General features: G+C 30.7%; 1 long non-coding RNA gene across 2 annotated transcripts in view; it reads right to left on the bottom strand.

Annotated features, from left to right (window-relative positions):
• Positions 1–14893, bottom strand: part of LOC148609465 (uncharacterized) — a 28165-nt gene extending 13272 nt beyond the window's left edge. The window contains exons 1-4 of one of the 2 annotated variants that reach the window (XR_015914730.1): positions 14663–14893; positions 12866–12979; positions 11380–11479; positions 10647–10828 (exon numbers count right to left, since the gene is read on the bottom strand). This is a non-coding gene — a long non-coding RNA (uncharacterized LOC148609465). Of the gene's footprint in view, positions 1–10646; positions 10829–11379; positions 11480–12865; positions 12980–14662 lie in introns of those variants that run through there. The other variant, XR_015914729.1, reaches the window with a different exon arrangement.
• Between the last annotated feature and the right edge of the window lie 1018 nt (positions 14894–15911).

Raw genomic sequence — 15911 nt, 5'->3', positions numbered from 1 at the left:
AATCCCCCACATTACACATAAAGACAATGTTTTTTTTTGGCATTAGAGATATTGATGATCCAAATAACATTATTGATCATAAAATATTATTTATATAAATGTAAATATACTTGTAATATGCCTTGTGAGAACAGTGCTTTGGAATATTTTAAATATTGTATTAAGATAGAAATAATTAGTCAGATGTATGCTCATGGTGTCAGTTATAACAAAAATGTTATCACAGATAAGGAGGGAAGTCGATTTGTTTTTGTTTTTTGATTTTTGTTTTTACTGTTTACTTTTTGTTTTTATCCAGATTTGCTACAGATCAAACTGTGGATAGTTTTTACTTATTTATTATTTTCTCTACCTCCTTCATTAGTTATTGAATCACCATTGTGACATAATTGTTGAAGGATGAAAATACTATCCACTGCGTGAAACTTGGTTGAATGTGTGTTTCAAGAGATTAACTGGTCAAAAACATCTTATTTCTGCAAGTGGAACGGGTTTTGTTAAAGAAAAAGACTTTATGAAATTTCTTTTCAATGCGAAATAAGCATTTGATTTTGTTAAACTGTAAATTGTAAGTTGAAATGGTTAATACTCATCCATGAAGTAAAAATCATTCAAGAAAATTTGAACATTTATTGCATTTATTAACATACAATGAAGCAAATACTAATAAGCAAATCTTATTTATAAGAGTCTCTCACTTACCCTACCGGTGCACCTGGGCCATGCTCCCAGTTGTTAGTGGAGTCCGAGTTGCTCATTTACTTTTGTTACTTTGTATGTGTTATTTTAGTTACTTTATGTTCTTCGTTGTGTATGTCTGTTTTCCATGTCTGGTCTTTGTCCTTGGAATACATTCTTTTGATTACCGCTATAACCTTGGTTCCCTTGATTACTCTCTCTCAAATATTGGAATATATTCGTACCACAATTTTTTTTAAATATGAGTTAACATCTGAAACATATGTTCTAACATAACGTTCATATATAAGATTGTCTTTTGACATTCGATGACAATAGTTGCTAAGTACCATATGTGACATGTGACAAAGTACAGTATATACAAATTATTTCCACTTCTAGCCGTCAAAATAAGCTTTTGAAACTGCAAAATTATTATACAATCGTAATTATAGTCATAATTGATAAAAATGTATGAACTCTTTTTATAGAAAATCTTCCATAAAAACACACCTATAGTTGTTTAACTTATATTATTTTTTTTTTTTATTCAACAATAAAAAAATATTTAATATAATAGGACTGCATGTTTATTTAAAGCAGTAAGAAACATGAAATAATTTCATGTTCTTGGAATTTGATTAAACATTGTCAGTTATGAAAGAAGGACCGTGTTTTAGCTTGTTCTTTTTAATAATTATCACGATCAAATTTAATTAAACATATAAAAATACTAAATATTACTGTATTTTATAATGTTTTACCAATATGTTTGATCTAGAGATTTTTAAAATTGCTAGAATTGGCATAATACATACGTTCATCAATTTTCTTGTATAATTAGATAATTAGAAAGCGTTAAATGCAAAACGATTTTATCAAAGATATACTACACTGCATTAATTATAATTTCATTACTATCAACGAGTAGAAATCTCACCGAAAAGAACATTAACAATGCAACTCATAAGACGAGGAGGAAAGGACTTTAAAACTAATTGCTAAATCAAACACATGTCGATGTTGTCAAACCTTTGAAAATTGGTTTGATTTTTTCTGCTTTATAGTCCTTTTTGAATATTTTTAATGTGTAATCCTTATTTGCAAGCATGTGAAGTTGTATGTGTATTTTGTTATTTCGTCTTTATTTTCTGACTTTTGTCATTTAAATCGTATTTAATACTGATTCTGTAAATACTCACTTCATATAACCATAACAAGACTACCTCACTACCCAACTAGCTATTTTAATTTTCTACTTCCGTTTCTTTTGCTGAATAGATTTTTTTTATTATTATTTATTTTCTATCTCTAGTTATTTCTGTTCAATATATGTTTCTTTATTTTCTAAGTTTTTTTTTAAATGTTGGTTTGCAACAACGATTAAACATAAGGGCAAAACAAAGCAGTTAAAAATAGGTAACAAAGCCTTTATTTACAAAACAATATAAAAAAATTGTAACATTATTTATCGAAAGACAGTAGTAATATTTTGTATAAATGATGATGGAATTCGTCTATTCAGCTTGAATCGTTACGTCTTCATATCCTGAGTGTCAAGTCTGAAAAGAAAAAAGGACATTTTCTTAGAACATCTTACAATTTATGTATAGTTACTTCCACATAAACGTATAGTTATCATAGGCGATCATGTTAAAAACTGGTTTGGTTAAACAACAAGTCGCACATACTAACACGAGTTTTGTTCTTCTAAGCACAAATGCAAAATACGACTTTTTATTTAAATATAACCGGGGTAGGTGTGAATTTTGATTTTTTTTTCTTTTATAGTCATTTGTGATTTTAATTCACTCGAATGATCTATAGTAAATTCTCCATATTTCACTTCCTAATCATATTGATACATACCGCTTTTATCATAATTCACAGGATGGATGTAACGGGAGCAGATATTGATATGACATCCTCGACATAGTCTTCCATTATATCTATATAAGGTTGCCATTTTACACCGGGACGGGCAGGAAATATATAGACAATTCAGGAAAGGGCATCCCCTGTTAAGGTATGTTTCAGCAAGTGGAACTCCAAAAGAAGTTAGCTCTTGACGTGCAAACATGTTTAACTAAAAGGCTGATTTAGGCTGGCTTTTAGTTAAGACGTTATAATCATGTTTTTGCCTTTTATTTATGTTTATAAGAAAAGCAAAATTCAATGGCATTCATGTCACATTCCTTCAATTTATATTATATGAGGTTCTAAACGTTCGTGTGTTTACATTTTTTTTTAATCGAAATTATTCTTTTTTATTCTTCAGTTTTACTTCAGCATAACTGTGGAGTACGTTAAAATTTAATTTACAAACACTATAACCATCTACTAACTTTCTATTCAGTTTCCTGTGATTGCTGTTGTTATACCTATATGATTTTCCAATTTATTATTGAGAATTTAGTTTATAGACTACTTTGGAATAAAAAATGACATTTAAAGCATTCACGTTATATAATGCACCACATTAAGTTTATACCTACCTCTTATTAAATGGGAAAAAATAAAAATACTGAAAACTAGCAAGACCTTCATTTCGAATATATTCCTTTGTTTTCTTCAAAATATGTATAAATTATGAACGACACTTGTTGCTTTTTATAGTGTTTCAAACGATGTAAATGCAACACGTGGGTGACGAAGCATGGCTAATGGCTTAATTTGTGACCTCATGACAATGGGAGTGATTCAGTTACAACTAGAATAAAGGTAAAGAATCGACTCCCGCGGAGGGAACGACCAAAAATTTGCATCGCAAATTTGACAGTTCTAACATCGTTTCAGACCTTTCTATACGTTAATATATCTTCCTTGTATCAAATTGATCCGATGGAGTAGTGTAGCAAATAGAGCCGTCACATTCTGAGACGGTTGTTTTTGAATATATATATATTACTATATTATATATATGAAATTGGTAAATTCACAAAGGCAATGCCTATTTACAAAACAAAAAAAAATGAACATTGACAAATTTCTATTACATGAGGTAAAACCATATTGACGTATATTTCAAGGCAGTGCTTTCCTGAAGAAATTGAACTTATGTTCGTAGGTGTATATTTACATTCTAAAAAGAGGAGGACGTAATAGTACATGGTTCTTATCGTATCTGATGGACGTCAACATTAACATTATACATAAGAAAACGTCAGGAACAAGTCAACTGCTTCATAGATCAAAGTAACTTATGACATCTGGCGTGAGGCTGTGTAAGTTATCATATCATTGCCGTAAATTTTGGTCTGTACCGAAAGGCCCGTCATTCCTAAAGTTATCATGTACTTTTTTACTTATATTATGATTAGTTTACTACTTTATGTACTTTAGGGAGATATATATATATATATATGTACATGTGTCAGATTGTTGTGGTTGCTGTAATATGAATGTCAGGAACAATTTTGTAATTACAAATGATTCACTTCCACAATCTACTTCAAGTGACCAAACAAATTGGGAGAAACTGGTTCAAGAACAGGTATATAAATGCAAATATCTGGAAATAAATTCAGAATTCAAATTAATAGTACCTTTCAGTGTACAAATAAGAATGATTTGCTTTACCATTTTCATTGTGATTGCTTTAGTAGGATATTTGCCGCAATGTAAGTAACTACTGTTGATTAGATTATTTGTTATCTTTAAAGTAAAACTGAATTATAGAACGTATTTGAACTTATTCGCCTCTATGTTTGATTTTATTATTTAATATTGTAAATGAAAATAAAACGATAAATGTAAGATTCTCCTTTTATCGTGTACGTTTTGTCTACAAAATGAAGAAATGAGGTTAGAGGTTTGTGTTATGGACAAGGAAATCATGATCTTGTGTATTGAAGTTACAAATAAAAACTATTTTCACAAGCAGAAAGAGATAATATAGCAGTCTCTGTTTAATTAAGTTGTTTTACTAAATATTCCAAATTCGTGTAATATTTGGTTAAAAATATCTCTTTGCGATTAAAAAAAATAACTTAACATAAAAATCCGTATATCCGTTTACAATATCTATTCAATTTAGTAATCTCTTTTTAGGCCATTCTGTGTCATTATATGAAATCTACTTCAACAGAGGCTGTCCGATTTTAAACTGTGGGGAACAGAACTGGTCATCATATTGTAAATATCCAACTCTCTACAAATATAATGGTCGGACATGTCGGGGTTGCTACAGGAATATATGTACTAGTTACATCTTAACAGTGTAAGTACCTTCCATTATGTTATGATGAAGCCTGAAATCAAATAAGTAGAATTGTAAGGACAATCCATGACTTGATTAACCACGATAAGCCAATTCGATAGAGTAATTGTTATATACATGGAAAATGAGGGCTACTTGTCCAATTTGACACTCCAACAGTTTCATGTGGTCGTGCTGACATCTTTTGAACTTTTTTATGACATCTTACATTAGCAGCATAAAATATGAAATAAAACATTTTTTCTATATACGTGAAATGATTTTTGCAAGTTATATATTTAATTCTAATCTTTTTTCGTTTGAGAAATTAAGCTGTAAATTTGAAAAAGTAATTGCAATACCAATTGAAATTAAAAAGTATCTGCGAAAATTCATTATACAATAGCCTAAAGGTGACCATTCAGAAAAATCTATCACTGTGTTATTTTTTTTATTTTCTTATTTATTTATTTATTTTTTATTTTACTATTACATTTTTTTAAAATCTCTTATTTCTAAGAAGCATACTAGCAGTAGCGTCATATAGATTAAGCTTTTTCGTTTATATATATATATATATCAGAACCCCTATTGATTATATAACTTTTAAGTCATATATTAATCAGATTTACAAAACAGACGTTCGAACAAATCTTGTTACAAATTGTCTCGAAATAAACATTCATAAGTGCATTTACTCGTCTTTATTTTTTTTATTTAAAAAATCTCAACTTAAGAGTGGTGGTGTCTATAATCTACAAAATACAATTGATTTTAACTTTTCAATCGTTGTTGTTAATTATATATAAATATTCCTAAGAAATCATTTCAACAAATCTATTGCCCGTAAATCGGAGGAAGGCGACGACGGTCATTTTCCTATGAACAAAATAATGAAGGACATCATCTAAAAATAAATTTGTGGTCTATCTGTGTTTAGAGGGCTTATCGTCAACAAAGTACTTAGCATTTATTTAATTTTCTCAATTAAATGTTTTCTAGTTTCTATACTATAACCCTCTTTTTAGGTTGACTTCATAAAAAGATTTCACCTAAACAGACTCAGCAGAGATGGACAGGAGGAGGGAACAGACGGATTTGGAAATCCTCATATACAACTTACTACAAACAATTGCTTTTTTTATCACCAAGCTTGTAAATAAAAGAATTCTAATTAAAGATTTCAGTTAATTATTATATGATGCCCTTCGTTTTCAGCACATTTTACGGTAGCATGAAAACAGAATAACAATTCGGAGACACCAGATCCCAAAATTGGAAATTGAAAGCAGAGACGATCAACTATGTAATAAAGACTACCGAATAAATATAATTACATATAGAACTAAACATTAACGAAACAAGAAATTACAGCAATACTTCAGCACTTGCTTTCAAGCTGGGTTTTCTTATTTAAGAAGCATTAATATACGTTTTACTAAATTTATTATTCATTTGGTGTTTGTTGATGGAATTTCCTTGCCTTATAATTTGGCGGAGCAGTATATGCTTCCGGGGCATGTGATGTCACTGTCGGTTTTTTTATTATTTATTTTTATTATTATTATTTTGTTGTGTGTGAAAGTTCATATTTCTACTGCCCCAATTTTTTTTTTTTTTTTTTTTTTTTTTTGGATTTTGACGTATTTGAATCATCCCACTGCTCATTAATGGTTAAAACATTTCCTTTTGGTTGTTGATTTTCCTGTTATCATTTTTCTTTTATCAGTCAAAACAGTGTTAAAAGATAAGTATGTTTAACTACTTAGTTTTGTATCAAGGGTAATGAGAACATTTGTATTTTAATGTATAATTATTTGTTCACTTTATAAACCAAACGAAACCGTCATGCTATGTCTATGAAAACTAGCGTTTTGTGGCATCGAATGGTTTCCAATGTATGGTTAATGTTTTACAAAAAAAGAGTACTGGTATATTTATCCAAATTATTTTAAAAATGAAAAAAGAGAGATATAATATTAATAATGAGGAATGGAATGTCAATAATGCGGGCACGATATGTATAGCATACATGTACTATATATATATATATATATGATTTTAAAAATTCTCCATTTATTCCATATAAAGTTTAAAAATAAATGTCTTGAAGGGCTATCTTGTTGAATACTTACTATCGTGTCAATCGTTGAGAATGCGTGACGTATACTTCCACGAGGTAGGGCTTGGGTAGAGCCAAAGAATTATCCTCGTGAAAATGCATATTAATCAAGCTCATCGACCCATGGTAAACGTGAATCAGACAATAGTCAAAAGCAAAAACAAAAAAACAAAAACAAAATATATCTGTCAAAGACTCCTACATTTTTTATCCCAAAAATTATTTCGTTCGCTAAAATGTGTATTGCGTAATAGTGTAATTATAAAAGTAATTTCACATAGTCACAAGCTTATTATGACAATTTTTAAGGAGCAATCAAGGGAACCAAAATTAATCAAAAGCGATAATCAAAAGAATGTAATCCAGGGACAAAGACCAGACATGGAAAACAGACATACACAACAAAGGACATAACTAAAAACAAAAACAAAAACAAAAATATAGTGATACTTGACGTATCACCAATATATCGAAATTCCACTTTTTCTCTTGTCTTGTATGCACAGTTATGTAAAATTGATCGCCGGGTTAAGATATGTACCGAAGTTCGTAATCGCACTAATAAAAGATATGATACGAGGCCGACTACTTCATAAAGGGAAATATACTTTGAGATACTGCACATAGAGAGAAAAGGTCGTTCAGAAAATACATTCTTTGGAATATGCTTGATTGGAATAAAATTCCTTAAAAAGCAAGTAAAATTCTCTCTTTTTGTATCCATTGCCTGCCTCTTAATTACTTGAAATCAAAGTCTTGATAACAGACTTGCAAATTTCTAGTAGGATCTTGCAGCCATTAGAGACAGTCAGAATACCTAGAATCTATTTTTTTGATAGCAACTTGGCATAGGAAAACTAAACATAAAAGAGGAAAGTAATTATAGAAGATGTGTACACTCCACCTATATTCAGGTTATCTAATAATGATACAAATGACACCAATCATGTTAAATCAAAAATTGTATAAAAACTTATGCAACAATTTAGAATTACTTAGACCATTTGATTTATAAAAAAAAATGATTGTACGATGTGTAAACCAATTGAAACTATCCTATATTTTACTGCAATTCCATATAAAATTGTGGTTTTTCTATCAATTATCATGATATGCTATATCATAAGGAAATATTATTGGATCACTAAAATCGAGACTATATGAAAGAGTAATCAAGGGAACCAAGGTTATAGCGGTAATCAAAAGAATGTAATCCAGGGACAAAGACCAGACATGGAAAACAGACATACACAACAAAGAACGTAAAGTAACTAAAATCATACATACAAAGTAACAAAAGCAAATGAGCAACTCGGACTCCACTAAAAACTGGGAGCATGGACCATGTGCACCGGTAGGGTAAGCGTCCTCTGCTTTTCTAGAAACACCCGCCGAGTTGCTCATAAAAAGTCAAGTCCGGAAGGAAGGAAAACTATGGCCCGTTGAAAAACATTTCCATGCCTATGGTGAAAATACTCTAAATATTAGTTTTAAAATGATCAGTCGTAAAATGTCAGCACTCTACAAAATCACATTAGTATGATTTTTCTTCGTTGTGTGCTACTGGTTACTTACTCTATAGATGCTATTGTATATACAAAAAATCAAAGGTAATTCGGGGAAATCATTGTTTAAATCATAAAGGTCGTTGTAATGGCTTTAACCCAAACTCAACACGTTTTTTTTTAATAATTTCATATATATAATGCATTTTAGTGCGTGTTATAACTATCAAAAACACGTGCTGTCAGTCTTTGACGGAATTTTAAATTTAATCGTTTGCAAATTATAAATTCACATCATAAAAGGGCGTTGATAGTATAGCAAAAATTAAGCTAAGTTATTACCAAGTACGGAGGAGGTAATACAACTTATATAAAAATATCGACATGTACTCCCACAACTTAATATTGCATTATTCACTAATGATTTTTATTTTCAATATATTGTTTAGTAAATTCAATTCAATTTTGAATTTCGTGACTTTTCTTTCATTGAACGTTACAATGATTTATAAGAGTAATCAAGGGAACCAAGGTTAATCAATAGCCTTAATCAAAAGAATGTAATCCAGGGACAAATACCAGACATAGAAAACAGACATACACAACAAAGAACATAAAGTAAGTAAAATCATAAAGTCACAAAAGCAAGCGAACTAAAGACTGGGAGCATGGACCAGGTGCACCTGTAGGGTAAGCGTCCTCTGCTTTTCTAGAAACACCCGCCGAGTTGCTCATAGAAAGTCAAATCCGGGGTAAACGAAAGAGAGAAGGAAACTTATGACAAAGAAATCAGTTTTCATGGCGCAAATGGATACACCGAGATACATCCACGAGTTCATGACGACCATAAAACTTTTATTGTGATGAGTTCAATCTTGTAGCAACATAACCCTGTTCCAGAAGCCTATTTGTTAGAATACAATCGCGATACAAAAAGTATGTGCAGTATGCTCTGGCACAACGTATGAGATGTAATATGAACACTAGATACGCAGGTATATAAGTTGTTCTTAATATATACGTCAGTGTCAAAACACACATTTTAGAGAGAAAATAAGTTGGTAAAAATTTTACACTAAGAGAGGGCCAATATTTGTTTTAGTATACATAACCACTTTGTACTTGTTTATACAATTTGTCTGCCTTGTTCATGCAAGTGTTGATTTCGAGCTAATCAAATATTTGTTCGGTTTTCCATTTTTTTCCAATAGATATACGCTATTCCATGATGCTTGTTGCTAATTCTGTGTTTGCTTTTATGGCAAATAATTATGCAAATAAATCTTTGTGTATTTTCAAATTGAAATATTTAAGAAGATATATATTAACTCTGTCTCCTATACTCAAAAAGGGATGCTTAACAACAGGAATCCAGTCAACGCATAATTGTGTCTTGACATTTAATACAAATTTTACACTTGATCTTTCATTCATTTGATTACCTGAACTAGTGCCTTTACCATAGTTATATCATGCATTAACAACAAGAACAGCGTCAGTTTTTTAATAAATCAAAGCATTTTAAATGCATTTAATTTTAAAAAATGGCAAACGTTTATTAATTTAAATTGATAACAACGACTTGTGAAACAAGTCTTTAGTAGAACGAATTTTACGAGAAAAGATTAATGTACATATTTTTTGTAAAATTTGATTTCTTTTTTGTTTGTTTAAACTATATCTAACTATGAGACGAAGACGTAAAAAGTCAATATACTTTTTGATTAACCTTGGATAAACTCGACTGTGCCTCGCTAGAGAACGTGAAATCTGATCTTTCAATTTTTATATTAGTACTTCTAATGGTGCTAAACTCTTAAAATCCTGTAAGAAAAGAAGTAACCGCCTTCGCAAATCTTATCGCGATCATAGCAGGTTTAACGTATGAGTCGACAGGCCATTAAATGTTATCTGTGAGTTTTTAATGTATATGATGCACCGCTTTACAAATATGTTCTTTGTAGTCACTTGCAGCCTCTTAATCCTTTTAAAAAACGGATAAAACCTTTTCGTACATCTCACTTATTTGAAAAAAAAACAAGGAAAAATGGTCAATTTAATGTTATACTGAAGTCATTATACTCCATGGCACCAACAATGCCAGTAACTTCAAATTATAACTTCACAAATAAAAGGCCCACCATGAAAAATTTTAATTTAATTACAATTCAATATGAGCACAATATGGTTAACAATTATGTTTCTTTTAATTTAATGTTGGGTTTGTTTTTTTTAAACATGCATCAGCATTATAAGGTAACTAAACATGCATGAATATCAATTACGTCGAAATGTCCGTATTCTGCTCTTGGACGGTATACTATTCTGAAAAATATGTATAGTTATCAAATTAATGGTTGGCAGATCACGCCTAATTGTCTTGAGGGTTGTTCATGTAACATGATATTTTCATTATAAGCATAAACCCTTCTAACAAAAACTTACATAGAGTGAGTTTAGGTATATTACTATAGAAACGACTTCTTCGTGTAAGTATACAGTCGAATTAGCGGTAGATGAAGTTGTTACACGATCTGTAATTGAAGATGTGTAACTCGAATACTAGTATTTATCAATTACTGATTTTAAATATCATTGTGACATCGACATGCATGTAAATAAATCCTAAATCTAATGACGTCGTGGTCATAGTGCAAACTCAGAAAATACCCTTTGCATTGTATATTCGGAGCATCAGTAACCTTTCAAAGGGCATTGTTAAATATTTGGTGTAAATGTGCGAAAATTTACTTCATGTAAGAAGATTTATTTTTTCTTTAAATAGCATTTGAATATTTTTTTTTTTAATTTAAATAGCATTGTAATTTCATGTCACAGGTTTGTATCTTTTTTAATGTGAATGAAATAAAACTTACTTATTCTGCATGGATGAAGAGTCAATCTGCAACAGGATGTTATTTTTTTCCTTTTAATATGTACCTGTATAGATCATCATCATTCCTTTTCCTCTTGCCGCTGAAACGATAAAATTCAAACAAACCTAGATTTGAGCGGAAATCATAAGAACGTATTCCATTGATAAAGACTACACAGGGAAAGCAGACACACGCAACAAAGAATATGACAGATCCAAACTAATACGTACAAAGAAATAAAAGTAAATGAATAACCTCGAAACTATGATTGTACGTGATCTGAAAAGGGGAAACTGAGATAAAAAAAAATCTATCTAAACGATTTTTTTTCCATTTGAATCAGAGTAATCAAGGGGACTAAGGTGTCTAATGTTGGTGAAAGGGAAAGGGAAATAATAGATCAGCGAGAAGTGGGGCACAATTTGTTATCATTGGAACAAATCGATCGTATATAGATACACGCGTCCACCATACTCGACAAGTATTTTTTGATGAAAAATTCCAGCATTTTGACATCTTCTTCAGTATATTTGAAAAATATTTGGAATCGATTTTTACATTGTATGGGCAATCTCTACCAAATACTACGTATTATCGACTAAGTTTGCCATCTTTTTTTTTTAGTAACAGCGATGTTTAATGTTTTGGTTTTTTTAACCTCTGTCACTCAACCAAGCATGCAACCAAAAGGCCATCGAAGCTGCCAAAACTATGTTTAAGAAATAAAACATCATAAACAAAATTAGAATTAACCAACGTGAATTATACAACATTGCACCCAACGTCTTGTCACATATAAACAAGCACCCCTTGTTAAAAATCTTAAATTAAGATTACTAAATAAGTCATCGAGTCATCAAACCATAACTGTTTCGGTGGGACATACAAATACATTATGAAACAAGATGGTATATTTCTATTATTATGAAAACATTTCTAAATGCACTTTAATTTGTTTTATGTGAGAGGATTTTTCTTAATTCTAAATTCAGGAAAGATGTTTTTTGAAATAAAAATGTCATACTACATTTATCGTCATATAGAAATTAATCATTTGCATGTGCATTTTTTTCTTTTTCTTCTACCAACAATATTTCGTATTTACTTCAGGTTATTGAATGAGCAAAATTAAGGTACACTTACGCTTACACATATGCCGCGCATGCTTATTGGCTACCTCACAGTTAATTTAAATGATCTATTTACATAAATAAGTTCACAAAACATTCAACCAGGCTGTTAAACAGGAAAAAGATATGATAATATAAATTTCGGCAAGATCATTGTTTTAAGGTTTTATTTTCATTTTAGTCAGAAATTAATTTCATGAATCGTGTATTTCAAACTGTAGGATATATATAAATGCTCATTTTTTCAGATATAATAAGAAATATTGAAACTTTCGTCGGTTCCATAATACTTTTATATTTACCGAGTTAGGTTGCGGGAGCGGATTAATCCAATTTAAATTGAATACATAACTTACTAGCCTTCAGTATCAACAAGACCATAGCCTATTTGCTTGATTAGTTGGTCAGTTGGCCTCAATTTAGTTTCTGCATCATCAAGTAAAATCTGCGCAAAAGGGATGCGACGCTCTCTAGAAAATATAATATCATAGCATCATAGATTAAATATTTGTACTAAGTTAGTTATTGCAATTTGTAACAATTTGTATTTATCGCCTAATATTTTTTTTCTATAATTTAACGCGTCTACAGTTCAGGTCTTATATTAAAGTTAGCGTCTTCTTTCTTGCACTGGTATTTTAATTGTCTTTATATTTTCTTTTCTTATCATTATTTTTTCTTCTGTACTGTTTTGGGTACTGATTTTACCAGTTTTGCACAATTTATTTTTTTGTAATATACTGGAAATAATTAATCGCAATCGGCAAGGCATGTATCAAGTCAGGACCATTGCATTGTTTCAACTTTCCACTTTTTACCTTGCTATTGCAATTTGTTATACGGTCTTTCCTTTTTGACAATTCCTATTGACTTGCGTATATCAGTTCGATAATTTTCTTATTATCATGTATTGATATTACACTGTATAAAGTCACTAATATCACAGTTGAATTCCCGTTCATATCATATGATAAATAAATAATCATATAAAATTTATTATTATATAAATTATTCAGTGATTGAACAGTGGTAATTCAGAAAAACAAGTGTTTGTAAAATTGTGTTGTGCAAATGATACTCTAACGTAAATAAGTTAAAGGACGCAAAACTGGCGCAAACGGATATCTCCCCTGAACACAATTCGAATTTCCCAAAATGTCCTGGTAAAAAATACTGTAAAAAGTGGTTATAAAAACAAATTTATAGAACATTTTTAAATACGCAGTTGAGAAAATACAATAACACCGATAATGTTCTACAAAAAAACATTAGTTGCTAATTACATAAATAATTTTTATTTGATTTCAATTAAAATCAAAATTTTACTTTAGAAGATATATGTTACACGAACTAAACATGACTTGATTATTTTTTTTAATCTGATACATGACATAATGATTAACCACAGATTATTTGTTTATATTACTTGAAGGAATTATTTAGTATGCAAACTGTAAAATTTTAACTAGAAGTATATCCATGGAAAAAAGAAGCTACATGTTGCTGTATAAGTTCATGCCAGGTATACCAGGTATTCATCAGACCATGCTTCGAGCTGTACTGTATGTTCTCAACAATTAGTTCAAATAAACATGATATCTGTAACTAAATTTTCCCAAATTTGACAAATCATCGCTTAAAGAAAGCAATCTACATGATCCAATCTTTTGAAGCGTTAATTTGGAATTCACTTAATTATCTTTTGGAGTACTAACTGAAAACCATAGTTCTGTCAAGAAAGACAAAAGAGAAACATGAAATTGCACGCGTGCAAAAATCAAAATCACTTACAACGTATGCCCTTTCTGTATAAAGCAAAATTTGAAATCAATCTGTTAAGGACGAAAATGATAACGGACGGAATGACGAACGGACAAGGTGCTCACAATAAACCATCCACTCGTTCTGTAGGGTATAATGTATATTTTCATTCAGTGTATTATATGAGATATTAATTGGCTTAACAATATCATTGTCGTCAAACTTACACATATAATTTACATCAAAATATGAACGCACACATGCACCCTACATTAGTTAGAATGTTGCACATAACTTACATTAGAAAATAAATACTGAAGTAAAATATTCTAAACCCGGATTCAGTTACTGAAACACTACAAGACATACACTGTAAAAGAAATAGTTGATACCTTGAAAAGAGTGGTTTTGATGATGCTCCACTGATAAGGCAGCAAAGTCCAACGCAAAAGATAATACAAATAATTGTTGGTTTCATTCTCTACGAAAGTCTAAACACTAAATAACACCTCTACTACGTTCCAATCGATGTACCTGTATCTTGTATCAGCAAGGGATTATGATTGTTGCAGCGATTCGATTCCGACTTCGGTATAGACGCTTTTCGGTTATTGAAGATGATATATTTATACAATGAACAAATTGATCGGATCGAAGCCAACACCTCATATTGTAGACGATAACATAGGAAATACATTTATTTCATCTTTCTAATGAATTCGGTCGTAGGATGAACACGACACAACAATTAGTTGTAACATTTTATTTCCGTTTACCCACACTCGTGATCGAAATTGAGATGGCGGGCTACCTAATGTTAAGAATTAGAAAGGATATTGAACATGGTCATTGCTTGTATTCTACTGTTAGTTAGAAGAAACATTTGTCGCATATTACCAACGAGGTTTTACAAAAAAATAATTTGACACAGGAAACTCATTCTGATAAGGACTATCGTGGAGATAATATATACATGTATATATAACTGAATAAGTATAGTTCATGAGTTAGGGGGTAAAAGTTTGGTGACAGTGTGCCTTTTTCTAAGTAAATCAAAGTTCTATCGAATGGTAACCAGGTTTTCTAAAGATTGAAAGATGTCAAAATTTTAATTTTCATAGTTTTCATAATTCATTCTTTAAATTTTGGGGATTTGATACATCGCATCTACCCAAAAGAACTTGAGATGAAGGATACTACAGACACTGTCAAGTCAGCCTCATATCTTGACATACACTTAGAAATCGATGGTGAAGGAAAACTATTGACCAAACTTTACGACAAACGTGATGGCACCTGCGTATAGAATGTTCATATCACAACTCATACGTTATGCCAGAGCTTGCCGAAACTACGCAGACTTTTTGTAACGCGCTAGAACTCTGATAAATAGGCTTCTGGAACAGGGTTATGTTGCTATAAGATTGTAGTCATCACTACAGAAGTTTTATGGTCGTCATCATGAACTCGTGGATCGTTATGGTGTATCCATCAGCACCATGAAAACTGATTTATTCAACGGGTCATGGTTTTCCTTTCCTCGTTTGTCTACCCCGGACTTGACTTTTTATGAGCAACTCGGCGGGTGTTTCTAGAAAAGCAGAGGACGCTTACCCTACCGGTGCACCTGGTCCATGCTCC

Source organism: Perna viridis, chromosome 8 (genome assembly GCF_037379345.1).
Source record: "Perna viridis isolate PV_CMFRI_1.1 ecotype Kerala chromosome 8, ASM3737934v1, whole genome shotgun sequence".
Lineage (NCBI taxonomy): Eukaryota > Metazoa > Mollusca > Bivalvia > Mytilida > Mytilidae > Perna > Perna viridis.
The sequence above is the reverse complement of the archived record's forward strand: the minus strand, read 5'-3'. Positions and strand labels throughout refer to the sequence as shown.